This window comes from Oculina patagonica, chromosome 12 (assembly GCF_052425735.1).
Source record: "Oculina patagonica isolate OP01 chromosome 12, crgOcupat, whole genome shotgun sequence".
Classification (NCBI taxonomy): domain Eukaryota; kingdom Metazoa; phylum Cnidaria; class Anthozoa; order Scleractinia; family Oculinidae; genus Oculina; species Oculina patagonica.
In genome coordinates this window covers 10,997,030-11,022,565 of record NC_135769.1, presented here as the reverse complement: position 1 = coordinate 11,022,565, position 25,536 = coordinate 10,997,030, and the positions used below count along the sequence as shown (strand labels likewise).

The 25,536-nt window shown below is 39.5% G+C and overlaps 1 pseudogene across 1 annotated transcript; it reads left to right on the top strand.

Moving 5' to 3' along the window:
* The first annotated feature begins 2,849 nt into the window (after positions 1–2,849).
* LOC144633343 (uncharacterized) lies at positions 2,850–22,412 on the top strand (annotated as a pseudogene). The gene is made up of 13 exons (XR_013567038.1): positions 2,850–5,008; positions 10,441–10,564; positions 11,291–11,416; positions 12,904–13,046; positions 13,717–13,845; positions 14,238–14,499; positions 15,088–15,207; positions 15,647–15,724; positions 16,632–16,688; positions 16,842–16,927; positions 17,563–17,656; positions 18,274–18,303; positions 18,743–22,412. The product of XR_013567038.1 is annotated as an uncharacterized LOC144633343 (transcript).
* The last annotated feature ends 3,124 nt before the right edge of the window (positions 22,413–25,536 follow it).

The window sequence follows — 25,536 nt, the reverse complement described above, 5'->3', positions numbered from 1 at the left end:
TGGAACATCAGACAATGTCTTCTTATTGACGATTCTCTAAATTCTCGTCACCTGTCTGTTTACAAATGTCGAATCTGAAAAGAGCTGTTGTTGGTGACTGACTTTTCTATAACCTGAGCGGAAGTCATCTTCATAGTCAAGTGAAAAGTTGTTGTCAGTCGATGATTGTAAGTTTGGTCCATTGAAACTGATTGGTCAGCTTAGCCGTGATGTTATTGGCTATCAGTAGCCTGCAAACGCAGACCTACTTCTCTGGGAAAATATAATTATCGTGTCCTTATTGGAACAAAAAATTGGTCCTGACAAGTGTATCAATTTTTTTTTTCGCCTTACCAGAGTTAGTAGAGGAGACTCTACTAACTATGGCCTTACCCAGCCCTATTTGACACAACAGCCATAGTCTGCAAGTGACACAGTATAGAGCTCGCCTCAGACTCGTGTATGCATTGCGGTCCTATATTTGTGTCAGTTCCTTTACGCGGCTGAAGGGAGTCTGGGCTCTTCCATCCCAGGTTTTGCGCGGTCACCAAAATAAGAGAGAATTTCCAGGGGACTAGCCCGGCTTAGGAGCCGGAGCACTTGTATTTGCATTGTCTGTCTTCCTGTGAATAGGCTAGCTATTTCCGAGTTACCCAAAGCCTCTTTTTCAAAATGAGTCTTCGTGCGAAACCATTCAAAAGAAAATGAGTTTGATTTGCATGAAAATAAACTTGTAGGTGCACAAACTAGGCTTTTATAGATTGTGCTCCTAAAAGTGGCATATTATGCTACTAGCAGTGCTCAAAATTTTGCCAAATTATGCAAAAATTATGCCAGAATTCCCAAATTATGCTTCTGATTTCCGAAATTATGCTCACAAAATGACGTAGATTCTATACATAGAGGTGCGCAATAACGACACCAAATTATGATGTTTTTTAAATAAACTGTTGTTGTAAATTTATTTGTGTTTATGGCAGTTTATCACGGCCGTCAGCTGTCCAAATTAGCTGCTCGCATCTCTAAACCGTTTGTAAAATGCCTCCAACGACTTAACAATCACAATTGTATAGCTAAAACACGCATTGCAAGAACAAACTACCTAAATTTCATTTATTTCTGTAGAAAGTACACCATATTTACTACATTTTATGAATTTATGCTCCAAAAAGTGCTAAAAATTGCTAATTATGCCGTGGCAGTGCTCGTTTCACAAATTATGCTTTTTAGGGCCAATTATGCCAAAAATTATTCTAGCACAATCTATAAAAGCCTAGCACAAACTATTGTTTTTTAAATTCTCTTGGGAGGACTGCATATTTCCAAAACAATAGTTTCTGCAATATTTGGGGGGCAAACAAAGTGCATTATGGGCAATTGGAAAATAGAGAATGGTTTCGCACTTAGACTCGTTTTGAAACAGAGGCAAAGCGTATCTCGGAAATGGCCTATTGATACGATGTTTTGTCTTTTTCGTTTTTAGGACAAACTTATCGTAGTGGCCGAGTACGTACCAAACAAGTAAAAATTTTAGTCCAGGACGATTTTTTTTTTAATTTCGCACTTAAAAACATCATCTAGCTCTGTTCTTTCTTTCTTTTATATTTTGATGTGCGTTTTCTTTTGTTTATTAATTATTATGAATCGATATGAATTATAAAAATGCTCTCTTGGAAAACTGACGCATAATTAATTATCGTACGAATTATTTTCGAGCCCCCTGTCTCAAACTTTATCAGTTACAACGTTTTTTGATACGATCTTACAGTGCCGTTGGCAAAGTGATTGAAAACCTCAACTTTTCTAAAAAATATTTTAGGTACCCTTTTCAAAAAGTATCCATAAGGGTCTCTCGTAACTTAACCTGGTAATTTTCAGCGACAATTCAGAGTTAAAAAATATCACCGGATACGCCTGTGGTTAGAAAGTTCAGTCGGCTTCTGAAAAATTATCGATAAGTGCTTATAGACTACGTCAAGACACCGTACAGGAAATATTTGGCTGGCGTACAAGACCCGCTGGATAATATCCGCCGCTATTTTATTTTTCACAGCACGGCTGCTATTGATCAGGTCTATATACACTACAGTGGGATGTCTTATTTTAAACAACACATACCGAACAAAACGCCATGTTTATAAGCCATTTGTTCGGTGCACTGAGAAAGGTTTTTTTTTCGTCTGGTTCAATATATAGCCGGCTTGTCTGGTTTCTTGACAAAATAATTTAATTCGTTTGGTTAAATTGCCAAAACGCCGAGTTAGAAGGTAAAAATGCTGAATGGATTTAAAACGACCACCATGCAAGCCTTGCAAAAAATGTCGTATTAGAGCTTAAAAATGCTGAGTGGAGCTTAAACGACCACCCTTTACGTCTGCTTGCGTAGGATATCTTAGCCTTCCTTTGTCTTTAGGCCAAGCTTGCGTGGGGCTTTTATAATTACAGGCGCCCGATAACAGTCAAGCCTTGACTTGATGCTAATTAAGATTTTTCAGAATATTGGTTTCTTATGCCAGCGCAGGCAATGATTGGCCAACAATTGTTGTATGAAATTTTTTTACTTGCGACTGTAAAAAAAATTGAATTATTTTTCATTTCTCCTCAAATAAAGGCCTCCCGTTTTCTCTTTTCCTTAATTCAGCGGAAAGGTTAAAATGCTTCATTATCATGGGTTTTTTTTTTGTTCGTTGTTTTTGTGTAGGCTTAGGTTTTATTAATTTCTTTGTGAAAATACGCTTTTTGCGAAATTTCTCACCCAACAAACCCCATCTAGGCAACTAACTTACGTACTCGCTGACGTCACGAACCAAAACTCTGTTATCGGCCTCTCATTGGTCAGAAACAGACTCAAGCTACGTCACAGTAGCAAACATGGCGCGCGCTTTGCTGTGCTTACAAAATCAACACCATGCATTGAGCGCATTGAGGATGTAGTTTACTTAGCTTTGTAGCTGGCGATTTCGTTTCCGATCGGAAAGAAAGTTTTTGCCATTCGGTCCATTACTGAAAAGATGTAAATGAAGATTGGACGGTCTGAATATTTGGGAATACTACAATTTTTCGTTGCATCAATTGGCCTTGTCGCACTTTCCTGGCCTCGCCGAGATCCTTTCGCTGTGTGTGGAAATTTACTGAGCTTGTCGTGTTGATAGTCCGGCAGGAGCTTGTAACAGATTGTTGGCCCACAATTGAACAAAAGACGGAACTGTATTCATTCATTGGTAGATGTGGCTCTATTTCTTGGCGCTTGAACAACAAGAATTTTTTCGGGGAAAGCAATCGACATTCATTGATTTCACCCTCCTTGCTTCTCCGCGTTGAATAATCCTTGCGGATTATAAAATCCTTTCTCCGATTTTCATCGCAGCGAGGAAAAAACGCCTTAGTCACGGAGTGGAGACGCAAAGAGTGTTTTTAACATTTCTGTAGTCTAGCAAGGAAACTGAACTGGCAATGGAAGCAAGCCATCAACTATTCATGAAGATTGCTTAAATATTACATATGGTAAACTGGTAGACCATTTGTGAAGTCTTTACTATTCAAGGGAAGTGAACACTGGTGCTTAGAGTTTACAAAAACAAAGAGTTGAAAGCTTCAGTAACAGCAGTGAACATCTCCTCATTGAGAAAATATTTTACAGATTTTCTTATTCCTGAAGGTCTACAGATCAGTAAAGATTGGTAGAGGGAATTCGCTCGTCATCTCGTTTGATCACGGTTTATAAGCGACGGCGGAAGACCGATTAAAGCAATATAGTCTCAGTGTATTGGACTCACACAGTACTCTTTAAACCCTGGTACACTTTTATTGCGATTTAACCAAAGCAAAGATGGAATTCTTGGCAAGATCCCTGCTTTGGGCAACAAACGCGGCGAACGTTCTGTTCAACTGGATGTGTAAGCGACCTGAAGGAAATCACTGACCAAAACGCGGCCGATTTTCATTAGGGAGTACACAAACAACGCGAAAAAACTTCAACTTTCTGTTGTCTGGCTTGTTAGTATTCAAAAGATTGTGTGTTAAACAGGAAATCAAAAAGCTAATGGCATATGGAAAACGTTGAAGGTCACAAGTGTTCATTACGAAAAGAGGAATCGTGGTGAAATCTGTGTTCATTTATTTACTTTCGAACGAACAAGGGACATTTCTTATGTTTTAATGGCTTCGTGGACAAAGCCGTTGTATAGAACCGAACAAAATCTTTTTTAATGCATATTGAGTACAGAATGGCTCAAGCCGAATTGATAACCCATTCTTCGAGTGCATTTTCTTCTTTCAATAGACCCAATGGGACAATTTACTCGGGCCATTGTACGAGTAAAATCCATATTGATACAGCAACGAACGCGCTGCGAAGTCTAACACAAAACCTTGTGAACACGTACAAACGATGTGGATTGAAAATCCCCGAGACTAACGGGAAAAAATCGCGACAGAATTCCAAAACTACTGGGAATAGCAACAGTGAAGGAGATTACAAAGTGGTACTTCACGAAGAGTTGTGCTCAGCGACCTCAAGGTACGAGGTTCTCGAATTCCTCGGCCGCGGAACGTTTGGTCAAGTCGTGAAATGTTGGAAAAAAGGAACCAACGAACTCTGCGCCATTAAAATATTAAAAGATCACCCCTCGTATGCTCGACAGGGACAAATCGAGATCGGTATTTTGGCTAAGCTGAGCGCCGAAAATTCAGAGGCTTTTAACTTCGTTCGCGCGATCGAGTGCTTTCAACACAAGAACCATACATGTCTAGTGTTCGAAATGTTACAGCAAAATCTTTATGATTACCTAAAACAATCCAAGTTTAACCCTTTGCCTTTGAGACACATTCGACCAATAGTTCAGCAAGTTCTAGTCGCGCTGTCAAAGCTTAAATCCTTGGGACTTATTCACGCAGATCTAAAGCCTGAAAATATAATGTTGGTGGATCCGGAAAAGCAGCCTTTTCGAGTGAAAGTGATCGACTTTGGGTCAGCAACGCAAGTATCTAAAGCTGTTTGCTCATCGTATCTTCAGAGTCGATATTATAGGTAAGCTCTAAGAATTTGCCCTCCTCGATGTGTTTTAAAACTCTGTTGAGCGCAAGTTCAGATATTTTTTATTATTATTTTTAGTTGTTAAAATATTTTCACCACAGAGGAATATTTAACAAAATAATTGTTTTTTTCTGCTGGCAGTGTAGTTGCAGATTACTGCGAATACTTTCATTATGTCTGCGGTTTTCTTTGATTTATTATTTTTTTTAGTTGTAAACAAAGTTCTACGTGATGTTTCTCATTCTAATTCATATTAGACCTTATAATGTGTCTGCTCATATTTTTCTTTTGGATCTAGGGAGCAAGAAAAAACTACGCGATTTTCTTCAAGATAAAAGTAGACTTCCTTAAATTTGTGATTTTTTTAAAGATTTTTTTATTTTGTGTAAGTCCTGTTGCCTTTCGGTGGACTCTTTGATGCAACATTTATAAAAGCTTACCATATTTTAAACTTAACTATTCCCACAGGATAAGTATTCTAATACATTTGGAAACATTTAGTAACCTTAAAAACAAAAGGGTCTTCAATTATGCCCCAAGCAGGTGAAACTCCACAGATCTTGTTCGCACTAAGCTGACAGATTTTTTCATTACCACATTTTGCTCCAAAAATAATAACGAGAACTTGCAAATTACGATTGGGCATCCAGATAATTTAGAAATTCATATAATGCCTGCACCGTTATTTGAATGGGAATGGAGACATTAGCAATGTTGTTCTTGTTCTAGCCAAAATATTGTTATTCTCTCTTAGGGACTTAAGATAGGGCAGGACTTTTGTGTGCAATTGCTTTGAGGGCTTTAAAAGCTGGGGGGATAATTTTAAAAATTTACGACAAAAGCATTGTGGCACCAAAACCCAGTTCTCTTTTATTTCTAATTGTTGAAAGTTTCAACCATTATTTTTGGTCAGTGGGAGTTTTGGTCCTGCTTAACAATAATTGAATGTTGTAGGGAGAAATTTTATCTTGGGCAGTTATTTTGCACGTCAAAGCAGTGTGATAGTATATAGAAATAGATACAAAATACCAGTTTACTAATACTGACCCTCTTAAAATGCACATCTCATATTAATACCTTGCTTAGACATCTTATATTGTTTGAAGAAAGAAGGAATTTGTATGCGTGCTGTAGGATGAGAGATTTAAATTTATTTTGTGGGCTAGTATTCCCAACACAATGTTGTTTCTTGTTAAAGTAAATCACCTCAAGACTTAATCGCCATGCATGTCAGCAAAGAAGACCACACATGTTATTCCTCAAAAAGAAAAACATTGGCAGTATTTAAGTTTGATATTCTCAACTAACAAAGGTCTTCAGTTTAATGGTTTAGTAGTGAATCAGTACAACAGGAAGCACTCGAAGGGGTGACCCTATTCGTCAGAATGGCATAATGGAAAAATGTCACTAGTTTGCTTGCGGTTAGCTTCACCCTGGTTTGCTTGCGATTAGCTTCACCCCGGTTTGCTTGCGGTTGGCGTTTACTCCAGTTTGCTTGCGGTTAGCGTTCACTCCGGTTTGCTTGCGATTAGCTTTTGTTGGTAAGGGCAATATACTATTGCCATTCCATCTTTCTGCCATACTTCCAAATAGGGTCACGCATTCGGAGGGTGTGAGAACTAGTACAGAGATTGGTTTGTTCTTCCACTTCTACTTGCGACCTTAACAATCTAGTTTTCACTGGATCATAAGCGACAGAGTGAGAAGTAGAATCAGACTCCAATTTTGCCATCTTAGGATTCCGCTTACAACTCAGAATTTCAATTTTTGCTACAGCTGTAGGTTGTAAGCGCTTCAGGGTTCAAAATAGCACCCGGCTGTCGGTGGTAGCCGGCACTCTGACGACACTTGCCGGTTACTTTTTACCGAAGAAATAGTATATATCATGCCTTGATCGGCCAACTCAAATCAAAGTTGCGGTAATGTTGAAGTAAACATTTCATATCAGAAAATAAAGCAGCTACAAGGCTAGAAAGGGCGACTCACTGGTCGCTAATGCGACCAAAATGTCATCTTTGTCGACGAAAACTTCTGGTTTTACGGTTTAGTCGCCAATGTGTCGCCTACTTATTTCTGTGTTAAGATGAATAGCGGGCTGCCCCACTTTCTCAGGTATTGTGTCCCTGCAGAAAATTATATTGAAGATCTTATTTGCTTCTCAAACATTCAAAATAAGAAAAGAAGTCACATTGCTCCAATCCATTCTTTTGCTTTGCTGTAAAATATTCTATCACTTCGGCAAACTTGCAAATGGCCGACCGTGTTTAAAATCGCCCCAGAATGCATCTGGGTACGTCATGTGTGCAGATGGATTGTGTCCCTTGAAAATGCATAGCTCTCTGACAGCCGGGAAAAAATGAGCCTTGACAAAAAAAGCCGACAAATTCAGGCTAAAAACGAAATTTTATTTTGAACCCTGCGCTTTTATAACTTGAAATGCAACTTTTATTCTCCAACTCCGACTCCATCTGTTGGCCATTGTCTCTGTGAGGAGTCTAGAATAGAAGTGCACACCCTTCATTTTTACAGGCTGATCTATCTTCTCCTGCTGCTGCTGCTGCTGCTGCTTCTGCTGCTGCCTCTGCCTCTGTCCAGGATTAATTTTTAGATTTCTCACCTTGAGTTCCCTTTTAGAAGTATCGCACCAAGTTTCTCACAGCTGACCCCATTTCCTCTTGCCTCCTGGTACTCACAGGAGAGCTGTGCGTGGATGAGTGGTAATCCATTCTAAGGACATGTCTCCTTTCCACTTGCTCACTTACTGTCTTCATCCCTGCTCTTCTTCTGATCTTCAATGACTCTTATCTCTCCAATTTTGTTTTAAATGTTTATACATGTGCCATGTGTCAATTTTAAAATATGTTTGGAGATTGTGGACTATATTTTAAGGTAGTCTTTTCATTCTGGTTGGTAAAAACCATTGTAAAGTCCTGTACTATTTACTAGTTCATTTCTCTTGTTTGCGGCATCCCATTAAGGGAAAACAAGCACTGAAAACTGAATTCTAAAATGGTAAGTGCCATCTTTTTGGTCAGTTTGCTGATTTTGGAAAAACACTAACCATTATTCAACAGTCATGCCAACCAGTCTTTTAACAGCAAACGGTAAAAACCCCTAAATTTTGTTTTCCTGTGGGTAGTAGCCTTATCAAGGTCTTTCTGTCAGTTAGGGGAGCAGGGATGGCGCAGTGGCGAGAGTGCTTGCCTCCCACCGATGTGGCCCGGGTTTGATTCCCAGACCCAGCGTCATATGTGGGTTGAGTTTGTTGTTGGTTCTTGTCCTTGCTCCGAGGGTTTTTCTCCGGGTTCTCCTGTTTTCCTCCCTCCACAAATAACCAACACTGCTAAATTCCAACTCGATTGGGAAGAGTGGATGAAGAGCCACTCTGTGGAAGTGCCACTGAAAAGTCCCATTTATTTATTTATTTATTTCATTCATTATTATTATCAGCCCTGATAACTCTAACCACAGCCTTGATAATTCACTCAACCTCATCCAATTGCTTGGTGGCTGTCTTGTTGTTTTCACACAGAATAAATTAAAGCAGCAGGCAACATTAATATTTTACAACCATTATTACATACATTATTATGGACCTTCTTAATAGAAAAAAATATATTAATTACAACATGTCATTTCTCCTGTGCAAAACGTTTTTTTTTTTCTGAGCTTTTATGTTGGATACATCGAGATAAACTTTATCTTGCATTTTCAAGTTAAAATTTAATCTCCTGATTTATAGTTGTAAACTAAAAAATCTTGAATATGTTTGGAATCTCTTAAGTTCATGTATTTTCTTTGTGATCTTTTAAGTGCTATTTAATGGGGTATTAGACATGTTTCAAAAATTTTGCATGCAATTTAACATGTTACAGCAAAAAATATACTTTTTGAGTCATGCAGATCTGAATAGTCGACTTGTGATACTGATACATCATGTGTACAATTACATCATAACCAGAAATTTTTGTTGTTGTTATTCTCTTGCAAAACACTACTGTTATGATGAATGTTTGATACTCATTGGTTCTTAAATACAAACAGCAAGAAAGGAAGTTTCAGTATAAGTATGCAATTGCATGGAATATGCAGAGCTTTCTTCATAAATGAACAGTTACGGCAATTAGATATTTTCAGGAGCGCCAAATGTTACGTTCATGGTCTGTCCCCTAAAAATTGTGTTTGCTAAATTTGTCTTGGCAAGTGATACACAAGAAATTAGTTTGTTGAAAACAATCACAGTCAACAATATTATTCAGCATTATTTTTTCATTATTTTGTAGCAAGCAAGGTTATGTGGTGATATCGTAACAAAAATTTCGATTTTTTGTTCACTTGATATAGCATTGTTACAGAATTCATTCATTTTTATTATCAAAACTCAGTATTATTTTACATTTTGTTCCTCCCCCCCCCGCCCCCCTCCCCCCCCCCCCCCCCTCCCCCCCCCCCTCCTCCCCCTCTCGGTCGCCCCCGCGCCGTCCCCCCCTGGGTCCCCCCGCCCCCCGCGCCCTCCGTCCCCGGGGGCGGGCGGGGGGCGCCCGCCCGCCGGGGGCCCGGCCCCCTCCTCCCCCCCCCCCCTGGGGCATTTCAATGTACCCCAAATAACCCTGTTTCAAGAACCCAAAGGGTAAAACAATTTCAGTGGTCCACTATTTCTGATTACTGTTGGGAGAAAGTTCTTTTTTTTCATTTTTTTTAAAAGCTATATCGTTATTGAATTGTGAAAGGCTGTGTTGTCTTTTCCTTTGGTTAGTTACTGTAAATTTATATTCGACAAATGGTTTTCATTTTCACTAAAAATCATTATGAAAATACAAAGTTAATGAAAGTAATCAGTTAAAAAAATGAAGCATGACTAGGTGCATGTACACAAAAGCTTTAAAAGCTTTCTTCACAGTGCCAGGTGTGAATTCATATCTCTGAGGAGTGTGCCTCTCAGCTTCCACTTGTGTACCATTACTTACATCTAAGTGACAGAAAATGCTAAATGAAAAGCTGTGCTCTAAGAATAATTGCAGGGTGCCTGAATTCTCTTATGTAGAAAATCTTGGGTGCCCTGCTCATACAAGCTTTTATGATAGCAAAATTACACAAGTCGCCTAAAGACAAAAGTAGGTCGCCTGTGACCCCCAGGCTCTGCTAGAGCACAGCTCTGATCTTCATTAAATTTGTGTTGATTAAGTAGCGAACTTGTTGTGTTGTCTTTTAAATGAACAAATCATCTTTGGCCTTGAAAATGTGTATGAAGTGTGTGGATAAGGTATAATTGTAAATATGTTGACAAATTTTCAAAGTTTGATGACACATTAAGGTTTTGTTCAATACTTACATGTACCAGTAGAAGCAAATAATAGTCCAATACTGCAATTTCGCCCCCTGAAAAAGAGTCAAATATACCAATGGTTTCTACTTTATTTCAACAGGGCACCTGAGGTCATTCTTGGTCTGCCGTTTTGTGAAGCCATAGATACATGGTCGCTGGGATGTGTAATTGCAGAATTATTTCTGGGATGGCCTCTGTATCCAGGTTCTTCAGAATATGATCAGGTAACTAAATATAACGAGCAATGTAGTTGAAACTTCTCTTACTTTCATCATACTAGCAGTGTCATGATGAACTAAGAGTCCATGCAAACAATCATCAGATAATTATTATGATGAATAAAATGTTCTAAATGTACATTAAAACAACATTTATCATCATATCAGGGTCGCAAGGTGTCTTGTTACCCAGTTGACACCTAGAACTGCAAATAATGACCAGTCATCAGTTAATGGCCGACCAAAATGTCCAACGAGATCCCAACAATAGCTGGACATTTTGACAGGCCAATTTTTCTCTCTTTTTTACATCAGTGACTTAGCCAGATGAATTTACAGTCTACTTTGAGCCAATTGATCGTGAACAGATGGTTACTTTCTTATACAGTTCTTATTAGGGATGTGCTAAATTGTGCCTGACCACTTTTTTGTTTTGTCTAAACAAAGTGGTTACATACAATTTTAGTCATGTGTTTCCTTTAAAGAAAACAAAATTATTTACAGCCTTGGACCATGTAAAGTGGTTGCCTATAAGAGATGGCAGCTTTTAAGAGGATCCAACTATAGTGAATTGATTTTTTTTTTTTTTAAAATTTTGGTGTTTTGAAACGTGGCCGCTTAATATTACAAAGAAAGGGGCGGCAGTGAAGGGGTAATGACATGATGTGGTTGCTTTGAGAGATGGTAACACTTGTACAAACTTACGCTTAGCTATTTGTATTTGCTTTACAGATCCGCTACATCTCACAGACCCAGGGTTTGCCTGAGGACCATCTATTAACAAATGGCTCCAAAAGTTTAAAATTTTTCAAAAAAGCTTTAAGCACATCAACAGGATTGTTGGAGTGGAAGATGAAGGTGAGCTCTCCTTAGTGAAATTACAGTGCATTCTGGCACACAATGATTTAAGCTCAAATGTCAGGATATAAACCGTAAAATAGTTCAATGTAATTACAGGGTAGAATCCTGAATTCTCAAACCCTCCGTGGGAAACAAAAGTTGGTTCGAGAAATCAGGACTTTCAAGAAATTCTTCGGAATTATAAAATGTCTCTCAGTGAATCTCTTCATCAATGTTTATATATACTAGTTATGCAACGCTTTCGAGTGGTATACTATGGAATATCCCACGAGTCACTTGTATTTTCTCGGTATACACATGAGCCTTTAGGCGAGTGCGTATACGAAGAAAATACAAGTGACAATTTTATACCATGCTGATACCATTTCATCGAGAATAAGATCGCAGCGCACGATGGGAAGGTTGGGTTGAATACCGTCGAATATACAACGGCTTTCCTGTATTCTGATTGGCTGTATTTTCTATGGCATGGTATAAATATGTAACCGCCCCTGAATTAAAGACTGTATGACTTGTTTTGTGTTCTTCATTGTTAGCTTTACAGATTATTACTGTGTGGTATCTTGTACTCACCTAAAATTTTTCTGATGCAACGTCTCTGCCAAAATTTTCTCTGCATGTTTTCTTTGGTTAGAATTCAAGGGGAAAAAAGCTCAAGGCAAACGTAAACCTAAAGCAAACACATTCAACAGTCTATCACAATTGATAAGCTGCTCGTGAAGATCGTAGCTGCTGTTTTGAATGTGCCACATGCTGAATGACCTTGTGGTAGAACAATCAAAGTGGGGTCCTTGCATTTGTACAATGTTAAAGGGGAAGTATTTGCAGGGATTTTGTGTAACTTATAATGGCCGAGGTTCATTATCAATTACTTCCTGGTGTACTAAAACAGTTGATCCATTTCTCTGGCCATGGTTGGAAAAGGTCAAAATGAATAACAACTGGAAAAATTCTGGCGGAAGTTTTCAAGTTCTCACACTTTATTTCCGAAATACGCTATAAACTATCATGATTTGTTCCTTTTTTCAAGATTTCGGATATATTTCCTCTTGGTGTTCTAGGATTATTTTCTGAACGAGTAGATGTGATTACACCACAGCTTTGATGAAAAACAACTCAAAATCCTTGCGATACTACCCCTTTAATCTGTGCTAGTGTTACTCAAATAAGGATTGATATTGATAACATTATTTTTAAAAAGGAAAATTAACAATAAAAATGTGATTACATAAATTTATGCAACAATAAATTAGTTTGCACAGCTTGCAGACCTGACCACTGTCTGAATGATGTTGTGCAACACCAACCATAGTATCTTCCCCCCCCCCTCCTGAGTATTCTCCATGTATATCCATGAGGAGTGCACGCCTGACAGGTGAAGAAAATCTAGCATATAGCATCCTGCATTGGTTGCATGCACACATATGAAGTACAGCACATGCGAGATCAAGGGTGTTAATATTTTTTTCTAATGTTTCTGACAGACTGGCAGTGAACATGAAAGAGAAACCAAAATCAAGTCACAAGAAGCGAGAAAGTACATTTTTAATTCTTTGGATGAAATGGCACAAGTGAATCTGCCTAGCAACCTGGTTGGAAATGAACGTGTAGCAGAAAAGATTGACAGGTAAATGCTTTAAGATTGACCTTGCATTAAAAGTAAAGAAATTGCAGATGTTTTTGTCTCAAAATGGTCAAAACCGTACAGCACAGAATACCGCAGAAGATGAACATGTTACATGTTTATTTAAATGAAGTCAGGTGAGGTAAAGTGAGGTAAAAGGTAAAATTTTGAGCCAGGTGGCTCATCAGGCCGGAGCTTATCCCAGTTTCTGTAGCATTAAATGGCTAGGAGTATTTCTACTCCCCCCTTGATGGGTTGCTAGTCCATCGCAGGGTTACCCCCCAGCAGTGAATTCGTGGGTACCCATTTATACACCTGGGTGGAGAGAGGCATTATGAGAGTAAAGTGTCTTGCCTAAGAGCACAACACAGTGCCCCAGCCAGGTCTTGAACCTGGAATCTGGCGCACTAGCCATTAGGCCGCCACGCCTGCCATAAACCTACTGAAATTGCACCTATTGAAACAGTTTTTGAGTCACATGCATGCAAACATGGCATTAGTATTTTAATGCCAATGGCATTGGCTGCCGGATAAAATTGAAATCTTAATCTGATATTTTAGTGTGTGTGGTTCCTTTAGCTATGCCTTTTCTTTGACATGTTTTTACCAAAAATGTGTACGAGAATTATAATAGTACGAGAATAATAATAGTTGTATGTTTGTTCTTCTGAAGGTACGAGTTTACGGACTTGTTGAAGAAGACTCTCATCATTGATCCAGACAAGAGGATCACTCCAGATGAAGCCCTCAGACATCCTTTCATCACCCTTGCTCGATTGGTTGACTTTGCTCACTGTAATACGTAAGTGTACTTGGTTCATTAAACAATAAATTGCCTAATGAGCAGAACTTGAAATAACAGTTTGCTGACCAAAATTTCCCGAGTCTGACAAAGTCCCTTGGAACAGTACTATGCTATGACAAAATGTGGACAAATTTGAGAAAAAAATGTCTTTGGATAGTACATGTAGAATAAAATGTTCGACTGTACATAAGTAACTAAATTGAACCACTATTTGTTTTGCCCAATCAAAATGGTGACTTTTTCAGACATACATCTTGTGTCTTTTCAAGAGAAAAAAATGTCCAGTGCTGAGGAGGAACTAATTAATTTAGGCAATTAGTTTTGTGTGAAGAAGAAGTCTGACAGAATGCATAAACTAATGCCTGGACTGTTTTCCTTTGTCATTATAGGTTTAATTTGGCAGTAAAGAGCATGCAAGTCTGTAGATACAACAGAGGAGGAGCTGATCAAGCATCATCACTTCCTGGCAGTTCTCTGTTTAGTCTTCCACGAGCATCAACAAGCTCATATGTTCATCTTCCCATGGTACGAAATGAAGCCATGGTTAACCAAGATCATGTGACTGGCTTGCCGCAACCCTCAGCAGAACAGTTTGCACCACATGCTGGTCTGCCTGTAGCTCCCCTTCAAGCTGTGGTAAGTTTAAATTAAGCTTTTTGTCTGCATTGTCATGCTGAATGAGCTGTACGATCTGTGTTCTGTCGTCAGCCTGCAGATGGCAATTACTGTGCTGCAACTACTACGTGCAACGTGCAACGCCGATGTGTGGAATGGTACCAAATTTTTGCCTTGCCTTGAATTCCAGACATTCCTGTGGCTCACGTGCTGTGCCTCCTGCTTAACACTGTTGTTTACAGTCATTTGTTAGAACTGCGCTTGAAAAATAATCGTGGTTAATTTTTTTGCACCAAAACATAAAAAATTAATAAGCACCGAATCTTGACACAACCACTTAAAGAAAACGGCAAGCTCTTCATTTAACCAATTTTTTATTGAGTTTCTCTTCTTTTACTGACTGTTTATTCAACACTTCATTTAATGACCATTGTGATGTAATTAGGGAACTGTTAATAATTAATATAATTATAATTAATTATTATACTCTACAAGGTGATGGTTGGATTTTATAGATGAAAGTTGGCAGGGCATTTGTAGAAAGTTGGGGGGGGGGGGGGAGGGGCAGCGACAAGCTTTCACTCCATGTAAAATTAATGCTGATTTCTTACTCTGTATTTTTAGCAGCCATCTACTTCAGATTTTCTTGGCACTCACTACATTCCCCAGCATGCAGTCTTTTGTCAGCCGGACAACTCCTCACCTCAGAAGCATCTGTTTGCTCCTCAAGTGCCTCCTCAGCAGGTAGAAAGATTTCCTTAGCCTGTTAATCAAAATAAATTACCGGTATATTGCTTTTTTGAGTGTTGTCTTATGGCAAGATACGTCAATTTTCTTTATGGAATCTGCTATTACATGTAGGTTTGCCCTCTGCTCTTCTTGTTACATTTAAGACTATCAAGAAAAATGTCAAAGGCTCCACAATCATAGCCTAAGACTTGTTATATTAAGGCAGACTCCATTATTGGCAAGATCTTTTTCTTTTCACACAAGCTGTTCAATGACAGAATAAAAACCTACACAATGTAAGTGGCTTGTCAAATTATACCAGAACAACAACTTGCCAACCAGCCATGTTTGGACTATAGTATTGTTTAAAGCACTTTGACAGCTTTTGAGGTTAATCACTGACAGTCTTTTATTTTATTGGTGATTTTAAGTTTGATTTTATTTATTATTTTAGCCTAGACCTGTTGTGGTGTCGATGGCCATTCCTCAAGCAACTCTCACATTGCCAGCCTCCTCTGGGCTTTATGCTAAAGTGAGTCCTGCTTACAGTGCAATGCAACAAACTGTTTACACTTGTTGATCAATTTCCCAGTACTGTTGACACCTTTCTGGGGAGTTCAACAACCACACATGCAACTTTTATGTCTCCACCTCTTGGAGTAACTTGGTTTTGATTGGTTAAGCATTGAGGAAACCAACAAAAAGATGTCAAATATATCAAGGACTTTGTCGACCATTTTATACAGGAACCCATCATTTTCCAGTAGTTACTATAACTCCTATTTTTGTATAATTTTATTTGATATATTAGACAAACTGTGTTACAAAAACTTCAATATACTAATGATACAACCAGGAGAAGACCGGGGGTGGGGTGGGGGTGGATTGGGTAGCTAGACATCCATTAGATCTCCCCCTTCCCCAAAAAAAAGGCATTAAAATAATAGAAAATAAGGAGAATGACACTGAACCTAAAAATAAAATACAAATAAATTATTTGCTAACATCGACCCCCTTGCTTGGCAAAAGTTTTTATTCGCCAAGTTTGAAGGATTTCGCTGGGCTAGAAAGCGTTTAGTTATATATTTTTTCTCATACATTTGTATGTAATTTTTCCCGCAAACCGTGTCAATCATGCGGAAAAATATAGAGAAATGTATGGGAAATCAAAAATGTAATTGAATGCTTTCTAGCCCAGCTACATCCTTCAAAGTCGGCGAATAAGAATTTTGGCGTAATAATTAGCTTAACTTTACAATTCATAAGTTGTCCAGAATTTGGTTTTTGTAAAAGATATTTGCCGTCTGATTCCCATACAAACACTGTAATTTCCGCTTTGCCTACTTGTCAAAATGGCGTCAAAAACCGTGATAAGGCCTATTAGATTTCAAATCAAGAAAAGAGAAGATGACATAATTTTTTGTGTGTCTCGCTCTCAGAGTGTTCCTCTTCAAACATGGACCCCAAAGCGGTTTGGATCAGATCCAGCTTTACAGGTAGCTGTTTGTCACAGACATTATATCAATTAATTTATGGAGTTGTAGTAAATGTGCCCAATTGTTTAAACATAGGAGCAATTTAATTTCAATTTATTTTCTTGGGCATTTTTTGCATACTTAATATTTATTTTTGTTTCATTTCTGTTTTAGCTTTTACCCCATTGGACGGGAGCTGTTGGCTTGTCAACCGTTCAGCCAATAATTCCCGAGAACTTGCAAGGAATGGATAACCCAAGGTACATGTATAAACATTGGTTGACCCCTTTCATTCCTAATTACTTTGTCCTACACTTCATTTCTTCCTCCCTCTCCTTCCCCCCCCCCCCCCCCCCCCCCCCCCCCCCCCCCCCCCCCCCCCCCCCCCCCCCCCCCCCCCCCCCCCCCCCCCCCCCCCCCCCCCCCCCCCCCCCCCCCCCCCCCCCCCCCCCCCCCCCCCCCCCCCCCCCCCCCCCCCCCCCCCCCCCCCCCCCCCCCCCCCCCCCCCCCTCCCCCCCTCCCCCCCCCCCCCCCCCCCCCCCCCCCCCCCCCCCCCCCCCCCCCCCCCCCCCCCCCCCCCCCCCCCCCCCCCCCCCCCCCCCCCCCCCCCCCCCCCCCCCCCCCCCCCCCCCCCCCCCCCCCCCCCCCCCCCCCCCCCCCCCCCCTCCCTCCCCCTCACACCCTCCTCCCTCCTTGCCTCCCTCCCCATCACACCCTCCTCCCTCCTTGCCTCCCTCCCCCCCCCCCCCCCCCCCCCCCCCCCCCCCCCCCCCCCCCCCCCCCCCACCTTGCCTCCCTCTCTTCCCTCCCTCCCCATCACACCCATTCGAGACTAACCAAACAATGGAGTGCAAGGGATTTAAAGTAATATATCAAAATTATTCATTTATTTCAGTCGGCCCATGAATCCACCGCCAGTTGGCGCATGGCGAGGGTCAGATGATAATGGTTATATCTCAGCGGAACCCAGCCCTGGCGTGTTTCACATGGTAAGCCTATACCAGAAATTATGACTCAGTCTTCCCCCAGTCCCAATATCCACATACAAATTATCCTGACTGATCTCCATACATTTTCTTCTTGCATTAGTTGGGAGAATTTGCTAAAAGATCAAAGCAATTTCCCTCTGGTGAACATTTTATTAATTCTTATAACCTTTCAGTTCCTCTTGGTAAAGTATTGATATTGTGAGAAGTATTTTGTAGGTCACTCTTGGGACTTAAAGAAGAATTAATCTAAAAAATGATTCAAATTAATAAATTTGTTTGTTTATTTATGAGTACAGTCAACTCCCGCTTTGCGGACACCTCGCTTTTACGGACACCCTATTATTACGGACAGAAGCTGAAGTCCCTGCGAAAAAGAATTACTGTAAATAACTCCCGCTACTGCAGACATTTAACAGTTGTTGGACGAGGTTGAGCAAAATATCGTGATTTGTCAGTGTCAACACACCTACATGTAATTGTGGTCCTGAAGGTGTCCATTATAGTGGGAGTTGACTGTAACATAATAAAATTTACTGTTTAAAACTGGCTGAAAATAAGTGAATATTATTTATTGCCTCTAAATATTTGACAAATTTCTTCTATTTTTGTGTCAACAGGAAACCGATAGTTTTGAACGTCCTCGTGAGGTTTGTGTAACCTGTTTAACTTATTATTATCGTTATTAATATAGAGACAAGTTACATTATAGGGGGCGATCATTACATTGTTGACTTGATCTCTGAAAGCTTTAAAAACTTGCCTTCTTGGTCAAAATGAAAAAGATATGAACCCAAATCAACGATGAAGTAAAATTAAGGACAAAACACGCCCATTTTTTTCCAACATTGAAATGAGGGAAAGGTGTTAGCTTATTTTTTCATTTTAAATTGTCCAAGATTGTAGCAACCCCGGAATTTTTATTTTTATTTGCAAAACAGTACAGGCAGGATGAGTTCATAAGTGGCTGCTGTCCTTTTCCCTTGAATATCGATTTGGCTTTGGATTCGGTTGTTTGGTGATATCTATTTTTCAGTCTTCTAAACTTTTCTGTTTTTTTTTTTTTTTTTGCGTGATTTTGTTACACAGCCTCGTCATCTGATCAGCCATGAGTGGTCCCGTCCCGCGGGTTCCGTGCTGTTTTCTGTCATGCCCGTAATGCAGCAGCCGGTCGCCCCGCCACCAGTCTGGAATGGACCTCACATCCCTACCGGCTTGTTACCATGGCAGCTGTCAACCAATACGTTTCAAAACGCCCCCATCGCCCACGTACCGTTAGGACTGTCCAGCGGCCACGCACCTCTGAGGCGCACAGTGTCCTCACCGGGGAGGAGAAGGTACGGTGAAAGGACGTTTTTATTCGGAGAGGTAAACCAAGTGCCGAGTCCCCTGGGGTTCGTTCGCCAGGAGAGCGATTCCTCAAATGCCCCAGTGAAGCAGACTTCGTCTCCGATAGAAATCCCAGATTCGCCCTCCTCGCCAAGCGTCATTACGGTTTCTAGTTCCAGTGACGAAATGGAACCCAACTCCCTTGACACAAACAAGACTGGTCGTAATTCGCACGACATTGCAGAGGATGACGTCGACGAAGATGACGTCGACGATGACGAACCCGAGCAGTGTGACGTCACTGAACACGACGATCCCTGTGACGGGTTCGGTGATGACGAGGACGAAGATGACGAAGATTGTATCGTGACGTCATCGTTTTCTCTTGGGAGTGCGAGTCCCGTGTTAAACGAGTCCATGGAGCACGTCCACAGTAATGCTGGCTTTGCCAGCAGTGTCACCACCGACGAAATGGTGTCTTCCACTACTACATACGGGATTTCTGAACCCCCAAATGGACATGCGGGTAATTTTAATGATCCTCGCAATGTAAAAGACAGTGCAATGATATATTGTTCCGACACTGAAAGCGCTGACGAGAAAGGAGAAGTAACAGAAGCTATGGACAATTATGGCCATCTTCCTACTAATCACAGCCAACAAAATCAAAACTCAATGGCTGCCAGCTCGCAGCAGAGCGGCCTTGCTGATCACTTCAGTAGCGGTCAACTCCAACCAGCTCGCTTCACAACGCATCCTTTTGAGCCTGCTGCACCGCACCGCAGTCCAACTAAAGTATCTCGTCCCAGTTCCCTGGGCGTTATTCCACAATACGGTCAGCACGTTGGGCCGACTTACATTTCGCCGACTCTACCCTACCCACCTTCGCAAACTCTACTCGTCTCTGGGAACGAACCGCGTTGCTGTGGCAATGATTCGTTTCACGACGGGAATCCCTTGGTCATCCTGCCGCCCACGCATACACAGTTTGTGTCACAACCGCTGTACACTGGCGTTGCGAGAATTTCCACTGCAGGCCCAGTACCAGGTCACATGCCGTACTCTTACGTGACGTCAACAGGCGGCGCGGGGCCATCGTTTGTGAACCCAGGCCTCCCGCAAAGGCAGGTTCTTTCTCACGGAAGCTGTCCGGCGCCCGTGCAACCTGGCCTCGCGTTAGCAGGCGTAGGCTACCAAGCACCACCTTCGTTTGTAAATCAACGATATCAGACTCCAGTGGTTGGTGCTGTAAAAACGTTTAATGTTTTACCAAACGGGACATACAACCCGTATGGCAGGTATATTTTAAGCCCGACTAAACAACGGCTGTTTTATCCATGATTTAACAATAAGTGTTTTTGATAAGGCAGTGAAACTGGTCTTGTGCCGAAGCGTGAAATAAACAAAAAAAACGAATGAATGAAATAACAACAAAAAAGGTTTTAATAAGTGTGTCCATGAAGTGATTGACTTCCAATAAAGCGCAATTCGTCAGACGTGAATTTGCTAAGTTAGATTAAATGAGTCAGAGTGATTTGGTTTGAAAGTTTCCGACCGAATAAAGCAGTGTAAAATACTGTGCAGGAATGCAAAAAAAAAAAAAACCTTTCTTATTTGTAGAAAATCAATTTTAATTTATTGATGATTGTATGTTCGGTCTCTAATGTAACTCAACGATTTAGATTTTCAAGGTGGTTATGCTCCATTAATTTATAGTAATTATAACGAAGGGGTGATGTTCTATAAAAACCGTGCGTGGGGTTGTTAGATTGCGCGCTTTTAATTGTATATTAGTATTTTAAATGACGCCATATTTAGCAGTTAAGATATTTATATTATGCACAAAAGAACATGTTTAAATCAGGTTTTATGTCAGGTAGTAAATGGTTGAAATTACACAGCACTTCAAAAGTGTGAATCGCAAATGACTGGCACAAGTTCTGAAGAAATCGAACCAGAACATTGCGATTGTATTTGAAATCGCTACTTTAAATGATAAATATTGAATATTAAATTATACTTAAGTTACAATTAGCTGATAGTTACTTGCCGTAATTTTCGCCGGAAAGGTATTGTTCTTTACAGTTTGCGGCCATTAGATTTTATCTCAGATTTGAATAGAAAAGCTCTTTCCTGCATATAGGCAACAGATTTAGAATTTAGAGACGCTGAATCGGGAAACCCTTATATGACGGTGTTTCATACATGTAGCAGATGCTTAAACCTTTTAAGGCTTAATAATTTATTCTCGATAATGACTTTCTTTGTGTTTTTTATATAATTCTAAGAATTTTACAATTCATCAAGACTATATCCGTTAGTTGATGATTTTCTTCAATCTGGTGGCATGTGCTGGACAAATTGTTGATTTAGTTGTTGTTCATTGAACTGATATTTGGACCATTACCAAATATTAGACCTGAAAACCATGAAATGATGGTGAAGCAATTTTTTTGGGATTAAAATCCCTTGGTTGATTGAAAAAAGATATAGTTTAAGGAAGTGAAAAGAGTTGATTTTGCGTTGTATTTTTTGGATAAATTATTTTTTTCACTGTTGATGAGATCAATTTAGGAATGATCAAATTGTGCAAACAGTTGCACTCAGTTGTATAACCAGGGACGAATATTACAAGAGAACTTTTTGAAAATAATTTTGACCGGGAAATCGATTATTGAAGGGAATATTTTGTTCTTCATAAGAATTGAACGTAATTCAAACAAAAGCATGCGACTTGTTTTGTCAAGGAAGGGATATAAAATATTGTTGAATCCATCTTAATATGAATACTTAAAAAATTGTCGTTTCGAAAGTCAATAGAAATATTATTATTAAACTTATGGAATCTAGCCTAATTATTCCCCTTTTCTCTAAACAAGGCAATTGCTGGCATTTATATTTTTCCAAGAAATAACTAGATATTTTAAGATATTCATTTATTTGATCCTTAACTAGGCTTGGTGTTTTCAAAAAATTTACACCTGTAGACACAATGTTGTATATCCCTAGTTTTTAAGTGAGTGACATTTGTAACATTGGAGAGTGTGAATTGTGGCTGTGGGTCTTGATACCAAAAATATTCCTCCTGATATTTATAGGCGATAACTTAATTATTCTCTACACAAATGTAAACTTTAAAGACTCTTATCCGAAGGGCCATTGTTTTAATATCGCTGTTGAGAAATCTTTGTTTTCCGTCGGGAAAATTCTTTTTTTTTCCGGCCTAGTGAAAGAGTTACTGAAGCTGCGATTTGTGTGAGGCAAGTGTAAAAAGTATATTTTATTCTATAATGGCGATAAATCACAAGGAGTTTTAGAACAGCCGTTTTATCAATGGTGTTCACTTTGTATATAGAAAACATTGATTGCTTTTGGAGCCTGATAAAGGCTTAGAATATTCAATAAACTTATTTTTTATTGGTGGGAATCATTTTGTTGTCTATGTGATTTTTATCTAAAGAAAAAATAGTTGTGTTCTAAACAAACTGTTGTGCTATAAACGCCAAGGCTCGCGTTTTGATCGTTTGCTCCGACGAAGTTGAAAATGAACTTCTGCCAGGAGAAGTTAGAAATATGTATGTCGGAGTTAAACTATTTTCTCGCATGTGATTGGTCAAAATAAACCACGTGATCCTGATACCCCTACAACTGAACCGGTGGATACCCTACCCACGATGCCTATATATGGCTAACAAGCAGCTATTTCAAAAAGAAATAGTGTTTCGTTTCCAGATTGCGGAAGGGTAAGAATAGTGTAATGTTTAAGGAGAGATGGGTTTGTGGTTTACTTTAATTTGGAGAAGGTCCTAGTGTATGTTGAATTTGCCGAATTTATGCACGAGTGAAGAATAAAAAGAACTTCATATTCAGTAGTAACTTAAATTCCCATTTAACACCTACTGTCCATTTTATGTAAAGGAGATATAAACTACGTCCTGCTGCAGTTTGGCTTTCAAGAGTTCAAGTAACACAGTAACACTTTTTTGCTTAAAAATGGCACCTGATAGCATAACTTTGAATGTTACATGAATGGAAAAATAACTTACAGGAAATATTTAAATATATTCCTATCGATGTGGGGAAACATCAAACCACAAGAGTAAAATGCAAGATCAGAGTAATGCAATTAATTTAAATGGTTTATTTTTGGAAACAAACAATCCTAAAATAAATCAGTTCCATAAATAAAGTGTTTTGTGACTACTGATCTCTGATAAAATGCAAAACAACACTTTAATCGTAGATGAAATTATTACCTTTTGACGAAAAGCTTGAGGTATATACTTTTCTGAGTTGATCAGATGCTCAAATCAAATCAATGCCAAATTCAAGACAAACCAAAACCCTGGTCGACAAGAACAGAGATAAGCACACTGTTTCGAAGCCATTTCTTCAAAATCAAATGCCTGTTTAGTGTCACTTTACAAAGACACGTAAACAACCAGGGAAAATTAATGTAAAAAGCTACCATACACAGATTTTTAACCGGGATTTTTAATTAAGCAAAATTCAAGTTTAAAGAAAGTTTTATGTTATATGTTATATATAGTCATACCAGGATTGTATTTTGCTCGATCCGCGCTGCAGGCTCTCCCGGCAAATATAAAATTATCTCCACAGAATAAGACACAGCCAAGTTGCTTCTGTAACAGTGTAACAGCCTTGCATTGGTAACACTGATAATAACGATTTGCATTTTTGGCGATACTGTGGAGTTTCGATCAGACCGCGATGGCTTTGAATAATCCAAATAATGTTTATATCATGAATTTAATCTCAGAAATCTGCTCCAACAGTTGCAACCAGTGTACCGTAGTTTAATGTTGAGCGTTACATCAACTAAGGAGACGAATTTAGTTCGACACGGCAGTTGCACACCTTGCTATACGATACTGTCCATACAAAATTTAAACTTTGAACAGAACTTGACTGTCTTCTTTTTCGTTCTCAACTTTCCGTGCAGACTCGAATGTTTTTGCGACGCACGTGACACTGATCGATCACGCAATTCCGGGTACATCCACGCGAGATTCCACGCAATTTTGCGTGTATTCGCGCTGTTTGTGACGTCGAAGATGCCGTGAATTTTCCTGTACAAATAAAATAGGGCCATCTCCCACATTTATACATTCCTCTGTTACATGAAGTGAAATTAACTTTGTAACTCACCTGCAAATATGTACCTTTCTTTGTAGCGCACTTAAGCTCTACCGTGCGAGCAAACACGAGATACGCCAAGTCATCCCGTTTTTCTTTGCACTTGCACACACTGGTTGGAGGAAATTTACTTCCGTTTCAGGATAATATTAATATTTTATTAATTATTAATATTTCTCTAGTTTTCTTACAATACATCGCTTTAATCAAACTTAAAACAATTGCAGTCGTTAGATATTTCTGTTTGCAAGGAATCTCAATATTTTTGGTCATGCTGAGGAATATATTTCCGATATTTGAAGAACATGTTTTTACGAAATTAATTGCCATCGGTCATACGTATTTACTTTGTGGCTACGACCGTTCTTGTGATTGGATAGCAGCTCCCCGTGCGAGCAAACACGACAAGTCAATGAGTCATCCCGTTTTTGTTTGCGCTTGGAAACACTGATTGGTGGAAATTTACTTCCGTTTCAGAAAATCGCTAGAATGTTTACTTAACAATTAAACGCTACGAGAGCTTTCTCTAGTTTTCTTACAATACATCGCTTTAATCAAACTTAAAACCATTGCAGTCGTCAGATATTTCTGTTTGCAACGAATCTCAATATTTTTTGATCATGCTGAGGAATATCTTTCCGATATTTGAAGAACATGTTTTTACGAAATTAATTGCCTTCGGTCAAACGTATTTACTTTGTGGTTGCAAGCGTTCTTCTGATTGGATAGTAGCCCCCACTGTGTAAATAGTTCACATCGAAGCCAAAATAATACCGTATCGTTTCTGAGGAAACGAAACAAAAAAGAATCCTTGTAGACTGTCATTAATCGGGCGGGGCCTGGGCCCGATTCCTAATCTGCACGGAATTTTTTTTTTTTTTTTTTTTTTTTTTTTGTCGGTGAATCGATCCAGACGCACGCGGCCCAGCCGGCTCTTCTGTCTCGGTCACGCAAGATTTCATATTTAATAGCCGATCACTCGCGTTTAACATGAACACTCTGCTCTCTGAAATGAATAATTTTATTTCATTCCATATTTTACAAGAAGAGAGGGCTGAATATAATCACAGCGAAAACAAAGACCGCTTGGACATGTCCAAGCTATTTAAAACTACCCTACGTCAGGCCCATGTCACGCGATCTCTCGCTTGCAGCTATAAATAATCATTCACCTATTTTCTGTTTGAATACTCTGCGCTCTATTTGTGTAAAATATTTATTGTTGTGTTACTTAAGCGTTTGGCTCGGAGCAAGTACAAGTCATACAATTTACCCGGAACGTGTTAAATATTGCAAAACAACGACTTATTTTCTGGATATCCCAATTTTTGTTTTGAGTTTACGGTATTTTAAGAATCGAAACGTTATCGAAACGTAAGTTGCAAGCTCAGCAAGAA